General features: G+C 37.8%; 1 non-coding gene across 1 annotated transcript; it reads right to left on the reverse strand.

Annotated features, from left to right (window-relative positions):
• Window positions 1–283: 283 nt before the first annotated feature.
• Window positions 284–356, reverse strand: TRNAK-CUU (transfer RNA lysine (anticodon CUU)). Its single transcript has one exon. It is a non-coding gene; the product is annotated as a tRNA-Lys (tRNA).
• Between the last annotated feature and the right edge of the window lie 12,912 nt (window positions 357–13,268).

Consider the following 13,268-nt stretch of genomic DNA (forward strand, 5'->3'; position numbering starts at 1 on the left):
CCCCCCACCCCCACCTCTGAGAGATTTGGTTTGGCCCTTGCTATTTTCATGCCTCTTTTTCTCCCCGCCCCCTATGCTATGTAGTTCGGGAGTTCTTGGTGCGGCCGGTGAGGAGAAGGATACAGGACAGATCTGTATGGTGATTAGTTTGGGTTAGTTTATGAATCGTTGTTCGTAAATAAAGAAATACAGCTTCCCGGTTCAGCCGTGTGTCCTCGAGTCTCTGTCTACCGCCACAAAGCTAGCCCGGCCTGCTGGAGCCCCGAACCTTAACGACAAATGGCGCCCAACGTGGGGCTCAAACCCACGACCCTGAGATTAAGAATCTCATGCTCTACCGACTGAGCTAGCTGGGCTAGCTTTGCAGCAGTAGACAGAGACGACCAGAGACACATGGCTGGGCAGTGAAGCTGTATTTCTTTATTCACGAACAACGATTCATAAACTAACCCAAACTAATCACCACACAGATCTGTCCTGCATCCTTTTCCTTACCCAACCGCGCCAAGAACTCCCGAACTACATAGCATAGGGGGCGGGGAGAAAAAGAGGCGTGAAACTAGCAAGGGCCAAACCAAATCTCTCAGAGGTGGGGGTGGGGGGGAGACCAAACCAATGTGAAGCATACAACATTTTTTTTTCTAGAGAAATAGTATATCAATGTAATACCAAATGCTTTAGTAGTTAGATTTATCTTGGTGATTCTTGAACTTCTGAGAGTATTAAAATCTGCTGAGTGCTTGAACTGAAATTTAGATAAATTTCTAATAGGCTCATGAAACAGCATAGACTTTAATTTTATAATTTGAATTCTTGTATTTCTCCAAAGCACCTCTCTATGTCAAAATAATTCATGTGCTTTATTAACTCTTTTTTTTAAGAAAGAGAGGGTAATTAGTAACAGGTGTTGACCACAACGAGGAGCTAAAGATTCTTTTATTTCCACTTTCCCTTAGGAGAGAAACTGACAAGGTGATCCAGGTGATAGGAGTGACTTAGTCTCTCTCTCTCCCTCTCTCTTCTCTCTTCTCTCTCACTCATTTACCTTAGAATTCTCAAGCTCTCATTCTACTTCTTTTGAAATCATCATAGTAGAATCCTAGTCTCCCAGGTTATTAGGAATATGATTAGGGAAAATGAAAATCTACTCTAATATAAAATGGTTTGAATTTAAGCCTGAATAGATTTATGACAGGTAGATTACCTACTTCTAACTTAAACATTGAGGAAAAAAACTCCTTTCTTTTTCTTTTTTTTTCTTCTTACTAGAAGTATTTTAAGGACCATAACCTGAAAATTGGTTTAGACAGAAAGAGACCAGATAGGTTTCCTAATTAGGTTCTTTACAACCTGTCTATCTAATTTCAGTGCTATGTTACAGCCAAACAAGTATCATCTCTTTCTTCCCAGAAAGTCAATATAGGCAGAAAAGAGCTTTCCATAGAGGAAGAGATTCATATTTGGTAGGCACCTCCCTCAGAGAACAGCTTGCTACATATTCTGAAGTTAGTGTGTCCCCAGAGGAAGGTGGGGAGGGAGCTTTAAAGTTCAGAGGAAAATGTCTGTACATAATGAATCCAAAAGTCTGGTACATGATTTTCTTGAGCAGGCTGTTGTTAGATTTGAGGGCACCAAGGAGGTTATAAGGAGTGTTATAAGGCCTTCAGCTGACATTCCCATATGCCTTTTGGTAAAGATCTGGATTTCTTAATGGCAAAGGAAGGAATTAGCATTGAAGTTTTGATCTCTGTTGAGCTAATGTAGTTTGAGATCATGATATCATTAGAGAATTTGGGAGAGGAGTGAGGGATCAGAGAGGGTTTAAAAATAAATCACTGATTTTGAGTAGAGTCCATTTCCATTAGATGAAAGAAAAAAATCAGGAATGGTGTGTTTTTGATGAACATGGAGGCAAAATCCTTTCTTTTATCCTCCTGAATATTCATAGTCCTCAATTTAAGTAATTACATATCAGAAACAAACAAAACTCAAAAAACAACCTCTTGCAAATTTCTGAAACTTTACCTAATTTTGACAACTTTTTCTGGTTTATATATGGCTGTACAATCTTCCTACCTGACTTAATTCTGTTCAGGGAATAGTATTTGTCATCCCATAGTGATGAGGCTGGTAATCAGGGAACTCTAGTCAGAGCCAACAAGAACTTATTTGACTAACATAGGAGGAGCCTATATTAGTGTAAGCTAATTTGTTATTGATGTTGCAATAGATTATTGCTTATTTGAACATTTGCTTGTATAGGTCCCAGGCCAAAACCAACCAACCAAACAAACAAAAAAACATCCTTCTGGAGGCTGGTGGGTGGCACACCTGGTTAAGCACACATATCATCATGTTCAAGGACCTAGATAGGAGACCCTGCTTCCCATCTGCATGGTGTTTCCTCAAAGAGCAATGAAGCAGGTCTGCAGGTCTCTGTCTTTCTTCCTATCTATCTCTCATATCCCCTCTCAATTTCTCTGTGACTCATGAAATAAAATAGAAAGGAAACAAAACTGGGGGTTATGGCTTCAGAAAGTGGTGGATTTGTAGTGCCAGCATCAAGCCTAAGTGATAATTCTGGCAGCAATAAAAAAAGTCTTTCTTCTATATATCAATTTCTATAGTTGACTGTAGTATATACTCAGAATAGGATTCAAATAATGTATCTTTCATTTGTTATTAGTGTGAGTTTGGATAATTTAACTATTCTGGACTTCTTTCCTCATCTATAATACCTAATTTCTCACAAAGTAGTTACATCACTGATATTGACAGACATTTTCTAGCTTTCAGAATACACTGTTAAACAAAACGAGATCCATACAAATTTTGGTCTAGTGAATTACATTGAAAGTAAACTTACACATAATGTCATTAAGAAAGAAAAATAAAAGGTGTCAGGTTCTAAAATTAGCAAGATACCCTGGTAGAGTGCTTGGTCATCAACAAAACTTAGGTTTGAAACAGGCCGTACCACACTGGGGAAAGAGAGCTTCAGTACTGTGGAATCTTACCCTTTGTCTCACAGTCTCTGTATTAGCTTTCCATCTGAAAAAAAAATCAGCCAAGTGGTATTGTTCTAATAATGACAAAAATGAATGGATGGATAGGTGATAAAAGGTTTGTCAGAAAAGTCACTTTTGAAGTAGCAGGCAATGAAATATTAGTGGTAAACTTGTTTCCGAATAAGGAAAATAACATGGAAAAACATGTGCTATTAAATTAAGAATGGTCACAAATTTCAGTGTTGTTGAAATTACATATATAAGATAGTGATGTGATTATAAGTGCTCCATAGACTAAAATGTGATGTCCTTTTGGATCACTAATGGACTATCAGTTTTTATTCTATATATAATAGGAAGGTAACACTCTTGACATGGTATGACTTTTTTTTTGTCCATGTAAATGAACCACTGAAAAGTCAACAGTGGAATAAAAGAAATATTGGAAGGTGTCAGAGTGATTCTTTCAATCATTTTTTTTTCTGCAATGAGACACAAGTGTAGAGTAGTAAAGAAAAAAAATGAAAATGTATCTGGTCAATAAAGCTAACAGGAATTTCTCATGGACAGAGTATCAGAAGGGAATGAAGGAAATGTGAATGTGAAAATTTGCCTTGAAATAAATGATACTTTTGAGGAAAAGGGAAGAGTCAAATATGAGTCAAGTTCTGATTGAAATGTTTGCTTTGGTAGTGCAGCAGGTTAAGTGCACCTGGCACAAAGCACAAGGACAGACTTAAGGATCCAGATTCGAGCCCTCTGTTCCCCAACTGCAGGGGAGTCCCTTCAGAGGTAGTGAAGCAGGTTTTCAGGTGTCTGTCTTTCTGTCCCCCTCTCTGTCTTCCCTTCCTCTCTCCATTTTTCTCTTTCCTATCCAACAATGACAACATCAATAACAACAACAAAAATAATTACAACAATAAAACTAGGATAACAAAAGGGTATAAATAAATATTTAAAAAAAGAAATATTTGCTTAACATCAACTGAAGACTTTTAAGAGTACTTTGACAACTAAAGTCTTGAAAATATATTGTGCCCATCAAAGTTCCACCAAGCTTCTTTAAGAGAATAGAACAAACACTACAATCATTTATCTGGAACCTGAAAACACCTAGAATTGCCAAAACCATCTTAAGGAAAAGAAACAGAAATGGAGGCATCACACTCCCAGACCTTAAACTATATTATAAAGCCATCATCATCAAAACAGCATGGTACTGGAACAAAAATAGGCACACAGACCAGTGGAACAGAATTGAAAGCCCAGAAGTAAATCCCACACCTATGGGCATCTAATCTTTGATAAGGGGGCCCAAAGGATTAAATGGAAAAAGGAGGCTCTCTTCAATAAATGGTGCTGGGAAAACTGGGTTGTAACATGCAGAAGAATGAAATTGAACCACTTTATCTCACCAGAAACAAAAATCAACTCCAAATGGATCAAAGGCGTAGATGTCAGACTAGAAACAATCAAATACTTAGAGGAAAACATTGGTAAAACACTTTCCCACCTACACCTCAAGGACATCTTTGATGAATCAAACCCAATTGCAAGGAAGACTAAAGCAGAAACAAACCAATGGGACTACATCAAATTGAAAAGCTTCTGCACATCCAAAGAAACTATTAAACAAACAGAGAGACCCCTCACAGAATGGGAGAAGATCTTCACATGCCAGACATCAGACAAGAAACTAATGACCAAAATATATAAATAGCTCAGCAAACTTAGCACCAAAAAAGCAAATGACCCCATCCAAAAATGGGCAGAGGAAATGAACAAAACATTCACCTCAGAGGAGATCCAAAAGGCTAACAAACATATGAAAAACTGCTCTAGGTCACTGATTGTCAGAGAAATGCAAATTAAGACAACACTAAGATACCACCTCACTCCTGTAAGAATGGCATACATCAAAAAGGACAGCAGCAACAAATGCTGGAGAGGATATGGGGACAGAGGAACCCTTTTACATTGCTGGTGGGAATGTAAATTGGTACAGCCTCTGTGGAGAGCAGTCTGGAAAACTCTTACAAGGCTAGACATGGACCTTCCATATGATCCAGTAATTCCTCTCCTGGGGTTATACCCCAAGGACTCCATAACACCCACCCAAAAAGAGGTGTGTACTCCTATGTTCATAGCAGCACAATTCATAATAGCTAAAACCTGGAAGCAATCCAGGTGCCCAACAACAGATGAGTGGCTGAGAAAGCTATGGTATATGTACACAATGGAATACTATGCAGCTATCAAGAACAATGAACCCACCTTCTCTGACCCATCTTGGACAGAGCTAGAAGGAATTATGTTAAGTGAACTAAGTCAGAAAGATAAAGATGAGTATGGGATGATCCCACTCATCAACAGAAGTTGAAGAAGAAGATCTGAAAGGGAAACTAAAAGCAGGACCTGATCAAATTGTAAGTAGGGCACCAAAGTAAAAACCCTGTGGTGAGGGGTAGACATGCAGCTTCCTGGGCCAGTGGGGGGTGTGAGTGGGTGGGAGGGATGGGTCACAGTCTTTTGGTGGTGGGAATGGTGCTTATGTACACTCCTAGCAAAATGTAGACATATAAATCAGTAGTTAATCAATATGAGAGGGGGGAAATCAATTGTATGTCTCAAAGTTTTTTAAAACACAAACTGAATCTTTAATATATAGGCTGTGTATTTGATATGTGGACTCTCTCAAAAGCCTAGACCTAGTAGATTAGAAGCATCCAATAGCACAGGTATGTACAATTACTGGATACTGTACATCAAACCATAACAAAAGGACTTTTCAAAGTTAACTCAACTACCAAATAATGTGATGATAACATTAACTATCGATAGTCTTTTTGAACCCTAAGACAGCAGGAACCTCACATCTCCACTATAGAGCCCCTGCTTCCCCCAGTCCTGGAACCCTTGGATAGGGCCCACTTTCCCGTATGCCTCTCCCAATCCATACCAAATAATATTGCATCCGCCGATCACAACCTAACCAACGCAACGATTGCCACCTCAACATGCTTCACCTCAGACTCTGTCCAGAGACTTCACGTGTGGAATGACAACCCTTCAGCTTCATTACTCGGGTGAGACGTTTCCTTTTATAGTACACTCTAATTTCATCTCAGGTGGTTCACTTTCTAACAAAGTCCCAAAACCTAGATATATACCAGTTTCTGTGAGAGAGAGCTTATGTTCACACGTATCCATAAACTACTGCAAAATATATACCTGAAAGCAGAAGTACACTAGGGTTTGCAGTGAGTACCTCCCTAACACTTCCTCTCCACTATTCCAAGCTTTGGATCCATAACTGCTCAACAATTTGTTTGGCCTCATATGTTAACTCTCTTTCCAATCACCAGGTTCCAGATGCCACCAGGATGCTGGCCAGGCTTCCCTGGATTGAAGACCCCACCAATGTGTCCTGGAGCTCAGCTTCCACAGAGACACACCCTACCAGGGAAAGAGAGAGGCAGACTGGGAGTATGGACTGACCATTCAATGCCCATATTCAGCGGGGAAGCAATTACAGAAGCCAGACCTTCTACCTTCTGCAACCCTCAATGACCCTGGGTCCATGCTCCCAGAGGGATAGAGAATGGGAAAGCTATCAGGGGATGGGGTGGGTTATGGAGATTGCGTGGTGGGAATTGTGTGGAGTTATACCCCTCCTATCTTATGTTTCTGTTCATTAATCCTTTCTTAAATAAAATAAAAAAAGAAAAAAAAGAAAATATATTGTGACATTTAACATACTCAACGAATTACAGTTATTATTTCTGTTTCAATTTTATTGTCTGCTGCAATATTGACAAAGAAGGTGAGTATGTGCACAGAAGATCAAGGATTAAAATGGCTACTTGGGAACAAGAGGGCTACAGTTTTGAGAGCTGAAATTATTTTGAACAATCCCCCTGCTGATGAAGCAGTACCAGGCATTGACCGAATTAGCATTTATTAAGAGGGATGGGTATATGGAATCTAGGGATTCAGAATTTCCCTGGTTAATTCTTTATGGATCTCATTGGAGATAAAGTTAGATTAATAAAATCTGTCTTTGTTCTTAAGTAACTTCCCAGAGCAGAACGCACACTTTTATAGACCAACCAAAGCTTTTTTTTTTTCAAGCCCTCTATAATCAAACTATTTCTATTGGCTCACCTAAAATCCTTCTACTAATGCCCATGGTGCTTACAAATGTCAATAAATTTGTCAAAGAGGATTGCAAAGTTTTAATTAGACTTTTGAATGATATTTGGTGAGATTAGCTAAAGTGTTTTCAATACAAGTAGAGGTGTAGATAATAAATTCCATTTTATTTTATACTAGAATAAATCTAGAACACATAAGGAGACCTAAAGAGCAAAATTACAGATATTGTGTCCTATAACATAAACTTCATCAAAAATTGTACATTTCCAAACTGTTTCAGAATTGTTTTTTGTTAATTTTTTAAAATATTTATTTTATTTATTTATTCCTTTCTGTTGCCCTTGTTTTATTGTTGTAGTTATTATTGTTGTTGTCGTTGTTGGATAGGACAGAGAGAAATGGAGAGAGGAGGGGAAGACAGAGAGGAGGAGAGAAAGATAGACACCTGCTGACCTGCTTCACCCCTGTGAAGAGACTCCCCTGCAGGTGGTGAGCCGGGGTTCGAACCGGAATCCTTATACCGGTCCTTGTGCTTTGCGCCACCTGCTCTTAACCTGCTGCGCTGCAGCCTGACTCCCTCAGAATTTTTTAATGAATGAAACATTCCACAAACAGTTGAAATCCTTTATGTTAACCTCCTAGATGTCGTCTATGTCAAAGAGAAAGTTTGCCATAATTTAGTTTTACTTTTTCTATACAAAATTGTAACATATGATATATAGCAGCATACTCTAGCATAGTCTTTATTACTTTTGCAAATATATTGTGTCACACAGAATATAAAAATCTGTGATGTGATCATTTGTATTCACCCTCATATTTGTCAAAGTTATGAAGTTACAACACATGCACTTTCAGATATTTACTTTAATATTTGAAATATATTTAATATTTAAAGTAGCATATTAATTTATTCCCCAGAATAGAGATTTTTAAGGGCTTTCCAATTTTTCAATATTAAAATATTAGGTAGTAAATAATTATTTTTTCTGTATATTTTCCTTGTGTACAAATTTAATATTTTCCTCAAGCAGAATATTATCCCAGTGAGGTACAAATGGATTTTGGGTATCCCAATATGGTTATATCAGCAAGACTCTGAGCAGCTGGTGGCAAAGGGGAAAAGTCTGCAAGTATTACCTGCTTTAAGAGTCACACAACAGTGGTTTTCATATATTTTAATATTCTCTATTTTCTTTTTCCCCATTTTTATTTGGGGTGTTAATGGTTTACAATGTAGTCATCGACTATGGTTATAAATTTTCATCTCTCCTTGAGTGAAAGTTCTCTGAAGAACACTCTCACCCACAACATAGGTCTTTTCGTATCATTATGTGGCAGGACCAAATGATTCTATTCAGCTCCCCTTTCCTTCCTGCCCCAGAATTTTTTTCCGTGATGCAATAGACCATGATAAGCCCATGTTTCACTTTTTGTTCTCCCTCTCTCTCCATTTATTAAGTACCACCTATAGGTGAGATCATTCAGTATTTGTACTTTTTGGCTTATCTCACTCAACATGGTATCTTATCCAAGATGATGCATAGGAGATAATAATTTTAAACAGCTGAATAATATCTCATTATATATATATATATATATATATATATATATCACATTATTTTTAGTCAGTCTTCTGCCATTGGACATATGGGTTCCTTCCAAGTTTGGGCTATTATAAATTGTGCTTCTATGAACATAGGTATATACATATACCTTTTGATAGATGTTTTGTTTCCTTTGTATAATCTCCCAAGGATAAATTACTGGGTTATAGGGTCTGTCCGTTTGTATTGTTCTGAGAAATCCACAGGCTATAATTTATAAGGGTTGGACCAATTTACACTCCCACCAATAGTGGAGTTAGTTTGTTGTTAGTATCCTTTCTAATGTAAGTGGTATCTCATTGTTGTCCTAATTTGCATTTATGATAATGAGTGACTATGAGAAGTTTCTCATGGGTCTATTAGCCTTCTGAATCTCTTCCTCAGTGAAGTTTCTGTCCATGTCCTCACCACATTTTCTAATGGAGTTGTTTTTGCCTTTTAAATTCAGTGAATTCTTCCTATGTTTTGGTTATTAGTGATTTATCTCAAATATATTTGTTAAGTATATTTTCCCACTTGTATAGTATCTTCTTGTTTGAGTAATGATACCAGTTGTTCTACAGAAGCTTTTCGGCTTAATGTTGTTCCATTGATTTACTTCTGTTTGTGTTTTCTTTGCTGTTGGCCTTGAGTCTTTAAAGACATTTCTGAGGCCTGTATCATAATATATTCTGCTAATGCTTCTCTTCTATTTATTTAATATTTTCTTGACTAATGTATATTTATTCAATCCATTACAGCTTATTTTTAAGCACAGTGATATGTGCTGATCCACTTTCATTTTTTTTCTCTTTTTTTTTGGGGGGGGGTTTGATGCTTTGCTTTTTTTTTTTTGCCTTCAGGGTTATTGCTGGGGCTCAGTGCAGTGCCTGTACTACTAGGAATCCACTGCTCCTGTAGGCGTCCCCCTTTCTCCCTTATTGCCCTTGTTGTTTAATCATTGTGGTTATCATTATTGTTGTTGTTTATGTTGTTGTTGGATAGGACAGAGAGAAACTGAGAGAGGAGGGAAAGACAGAGAGAGGGAAGACAAAGATAGACAACTGCAGACCTACCTCACCACTTGTGAAGCGACCCACCCTGCAGGTCCAGCCAGAGGCTCGAACTGGGATCCTTATGCTGTTCCTTGCCCTTGGCTCCATGTACACTTAACCCGCTGCATTACTGCCTACACCCCCATTTTCATTTTTTTGTATGTTTTGATCCCGTCCTTTTTTTTATTTATTTAAGAAAGGAGACATTAACAAAACTATACAATAAGAGGGGTATAGTTCCGCACAATTCCCACAATCCGATCTCCATATCCCATCCCTTCCCCTGATAGCCTTCCCATTCTCTATCTCTCTGGGAGTTTGGATCCAGGGTGGTTATGGGTTGCAAAAGGTGGAAGATCTGGCTTCTGTAATTGCTTCCCCGTTGAAAATGGGCATTGACTGGTCGATCCATACTCCCAGTCTGCCTTTCTCTTTCCCTACTAGGGTGGGGCTCTGGGGAAGCTGAGCTCCAGTACACATTGATGGGGTCCTCTGTCCAGGGAAGCCTGGCCGGCATCTTGCTGGCATCCAGGACCTGCTGGCTAAAAAGAGAGTTAACATACAAAGCCAAACAAATTGATGAACAATCATGGACCTAAAGGCTGGAATAGTACAGATGAAGTGTTGGGTGGGGTATTCCCTGCAGACTCTTGTGCACTTCTGCTTTCAGGTATATATTTTTCCCTAGTGTATGGGCACATGTGAGCCTATGCTCTATCTCAGGGGACCTGGTCTAAATCTAGGTTTGGGGACTTTATTGGGGAATGGAACACCTGGAATGGAATTAGAGAATACTATGAAAGGAAAGATCTTACCCAAGTAATGAAGCTGAAGGGTTGTCATTCCACACCTGAAGTTTCTGGTCACAGTCTGAAGTGAAGCATGCTGGGGTGGCACTCGTGTTGATTAGGTTGCAATCCGCAGATGCAATGTTATTTGATTTGGATTGAGAGCAGCATGCAGGTAAGTGGGCCCCACCCTAAGGTTCCAGGACTGGAAGAAATATAGGCTCTATAGTGGAAATGTGAGGTTCCTGTTGTCTTAGGGTTCAAGAAGACAATGGATAGTTATTGTTATCATCACATTATTTGGTAATTGGGTTAACTTTGGAAAGTCCCTTTGTTAGGGTTTGGGGTGTAATACCCAGTATCTTGTATATAGCTATGCTATCGGTTGCTTCTGTTCTTCCTGGTCTAGGCTTTTGAGAGAGTCAACATATCAAAGACAGCCTATGTATTAAAAAGACTCACTCTGTGTTTTAAGAAGTTCTAAACATTTCCCCCTCTCATATTAACACAATTTTTTGAAGACATTGTCCTTTCTCCACTTCATGTTATTGTACTGCTAGTCAAAATTCAGTTGTCCACAAGTGTGTGGGCTTTTTTATGGGCTTTTAATTCTATTCCATTGACCTTCTATTTGTGTTGCAGTATCAGGCAGTTTTGATTACAGTAGCTCTATATTGTAGTCTGAGGTCAGGAAGTGTAATGCCTCCAGCTTTGTTCATTTTTTACAAGATTACTTTGGATATCCTAGGAACTTTTTGGTTCCAAACAATTTGTATAGATTTTTTTTATTTCTTTAAAGAAATTTGGTGTATTGATGGAAATTGTATTAAATCTGCATATTAATCTGAGTAGAATTGAGATAGAATTTTATTATTGTGAGCTCTTCTTGTTTGACTGATCACCTGAGCATTATGTAGTGTCCATCCTTTTCACTTTATTTTGAGGTCCATTATATTGGATATGGATATGACTTTCTCTACTTTCTTTTGAGGGCTGCTGCCTAATATGATGGTTTTCCATCCTTTTACTTTGCATTTTCCATTTTCATGACCACAAATTATTCAAAAGTACTCATCAGCTTATGTAGCTACAAGCTGAAGAAATTTCAGTTATGAGATGAACAGAAAAAAAATGGCATGCAAATCTGATTGCTAACCTTTTGAAACTTGTTTATAATGTTAACCTTATCTGACATCTGAGATGTTAGATTTCAGGAAAGTTTAATCATTCCCAAAGTAGAGATAAGTGTTTAGCTTTACTTAAAATATTCGTACAGGCAATGTGTTTTACTTGAAAAAAAAAGCTTTTTTATAGAATTATAGAAAATTGACACATGTTCAACAAAGGGCATCTGTGTGACTAATTCCTAATTGAAAACAAAATAAAATTATTTAAAAATTTCTTAGAAGATAGGGACCAGGTTGTGGTGCACCTAGTTAAAGGTACACATTGTAGTGCACAAGGACCCAGGTTCAAACCCCTGGTCCCCACCTACCAGGGGAAAACTTCAGAAATGGTGAAGCAGAGCTGCAGGTATCTTTCTATCTCTTTCCCTGCCTATCTCTCCCTGCCTTCTCAATTTCCCTCTGTCTCTATCCAATAATAAGTTTGAAAACATTAAAAGATAAACCAAAAAGAAAAGTTATAGGTAGAGCTTAGGAAATAAGAACAGAAACATAAAACATAAAATGAAACATAGACTAGGTATGTTGTATTGCATTAAAGTGAATGACTCAGTGAAAGAAGGGAAAGGGAAGGAGTGGAACAGAAATTAAAGTTCTGGTGCACTGGGTACTCTGTCAGTATTTTTTTCTCTAATCAAATAAATCATTTTTAATTAAAATGAAAATTTTAGGAGTGAAAGGTAAACAAAATAGCTTTTAAGTTTTATTATTATTGTTTTCTGACTAAAACTACATTATTCATGACTAAAGCTGGCACCTGTGGTTTACTTCTTTAGTTGTGTCACAATACATAAATGCATTTAGCAAGTAATATCCCATAAAACTGTGTTCTTTTAATTTAGCCGTGAATTTCTGGGAAATAAAGAGACATGATACAAGGAACATGATAAACTGAGGTAAATTTGCCTAGCATAGTGATAGATTTACAATAAACACACCTTAGCATGCACACACACATGCACATAGACACACACCCTATATAATATGCACACTCGTGTGTGTGTGTGTGTGTGTGTGTGTAAATGCTAGAACATATATGCATAATGGAATTTGTGATGACAAAGAATAGAAACTATAGGTTCATTTTTACAAAGTACAGAGATAAGTCAAAAGAGAAAGGCATTTTATTTTGACTTTTTTTTTTTCTGGATTGAGAGATAAAATACCTCTCAAACACTTTATCTTCGATCATTAGAGTCTGGGAAAAATCAGTATACAGCTTTCAAACTCGTAAAAACAATGATTTTTCTCTCTCTGAAGAGATTTTTCAAAGTGTCCTGATTCAACTTCACTTTCAAACCCAGCTTGCTGTGTTCCATCCTCTTCTATTTACTGCCCGGCATCCACTTGGATGCCTTGCAGTAATTGTTATGTAGCTGCTAGTGAAAGAGCAATGCTGTCTAGGGATAGAGCACATGTTGCCAACTTTAAATTACACTTAAAAATCAAGTACTTGTATGTCAAAACTAGTACAAACCTTATAGACATGACA

The sequence above is a fragment of the Erinaceus europaeus genome, chromosome 11, assembly GCF_950295315.1.
Source record: "Erinaceus europaeus chromosome 11, mEriEur2.1, whole genome shotgun sequence".
Classification (NCBI taxonomy): Eukaryota; Metazoa; Chordata; class Mammalia; order Eulipotyphla; family Erinaceidae; genus Erinaceus; species Erinaceus europaeus.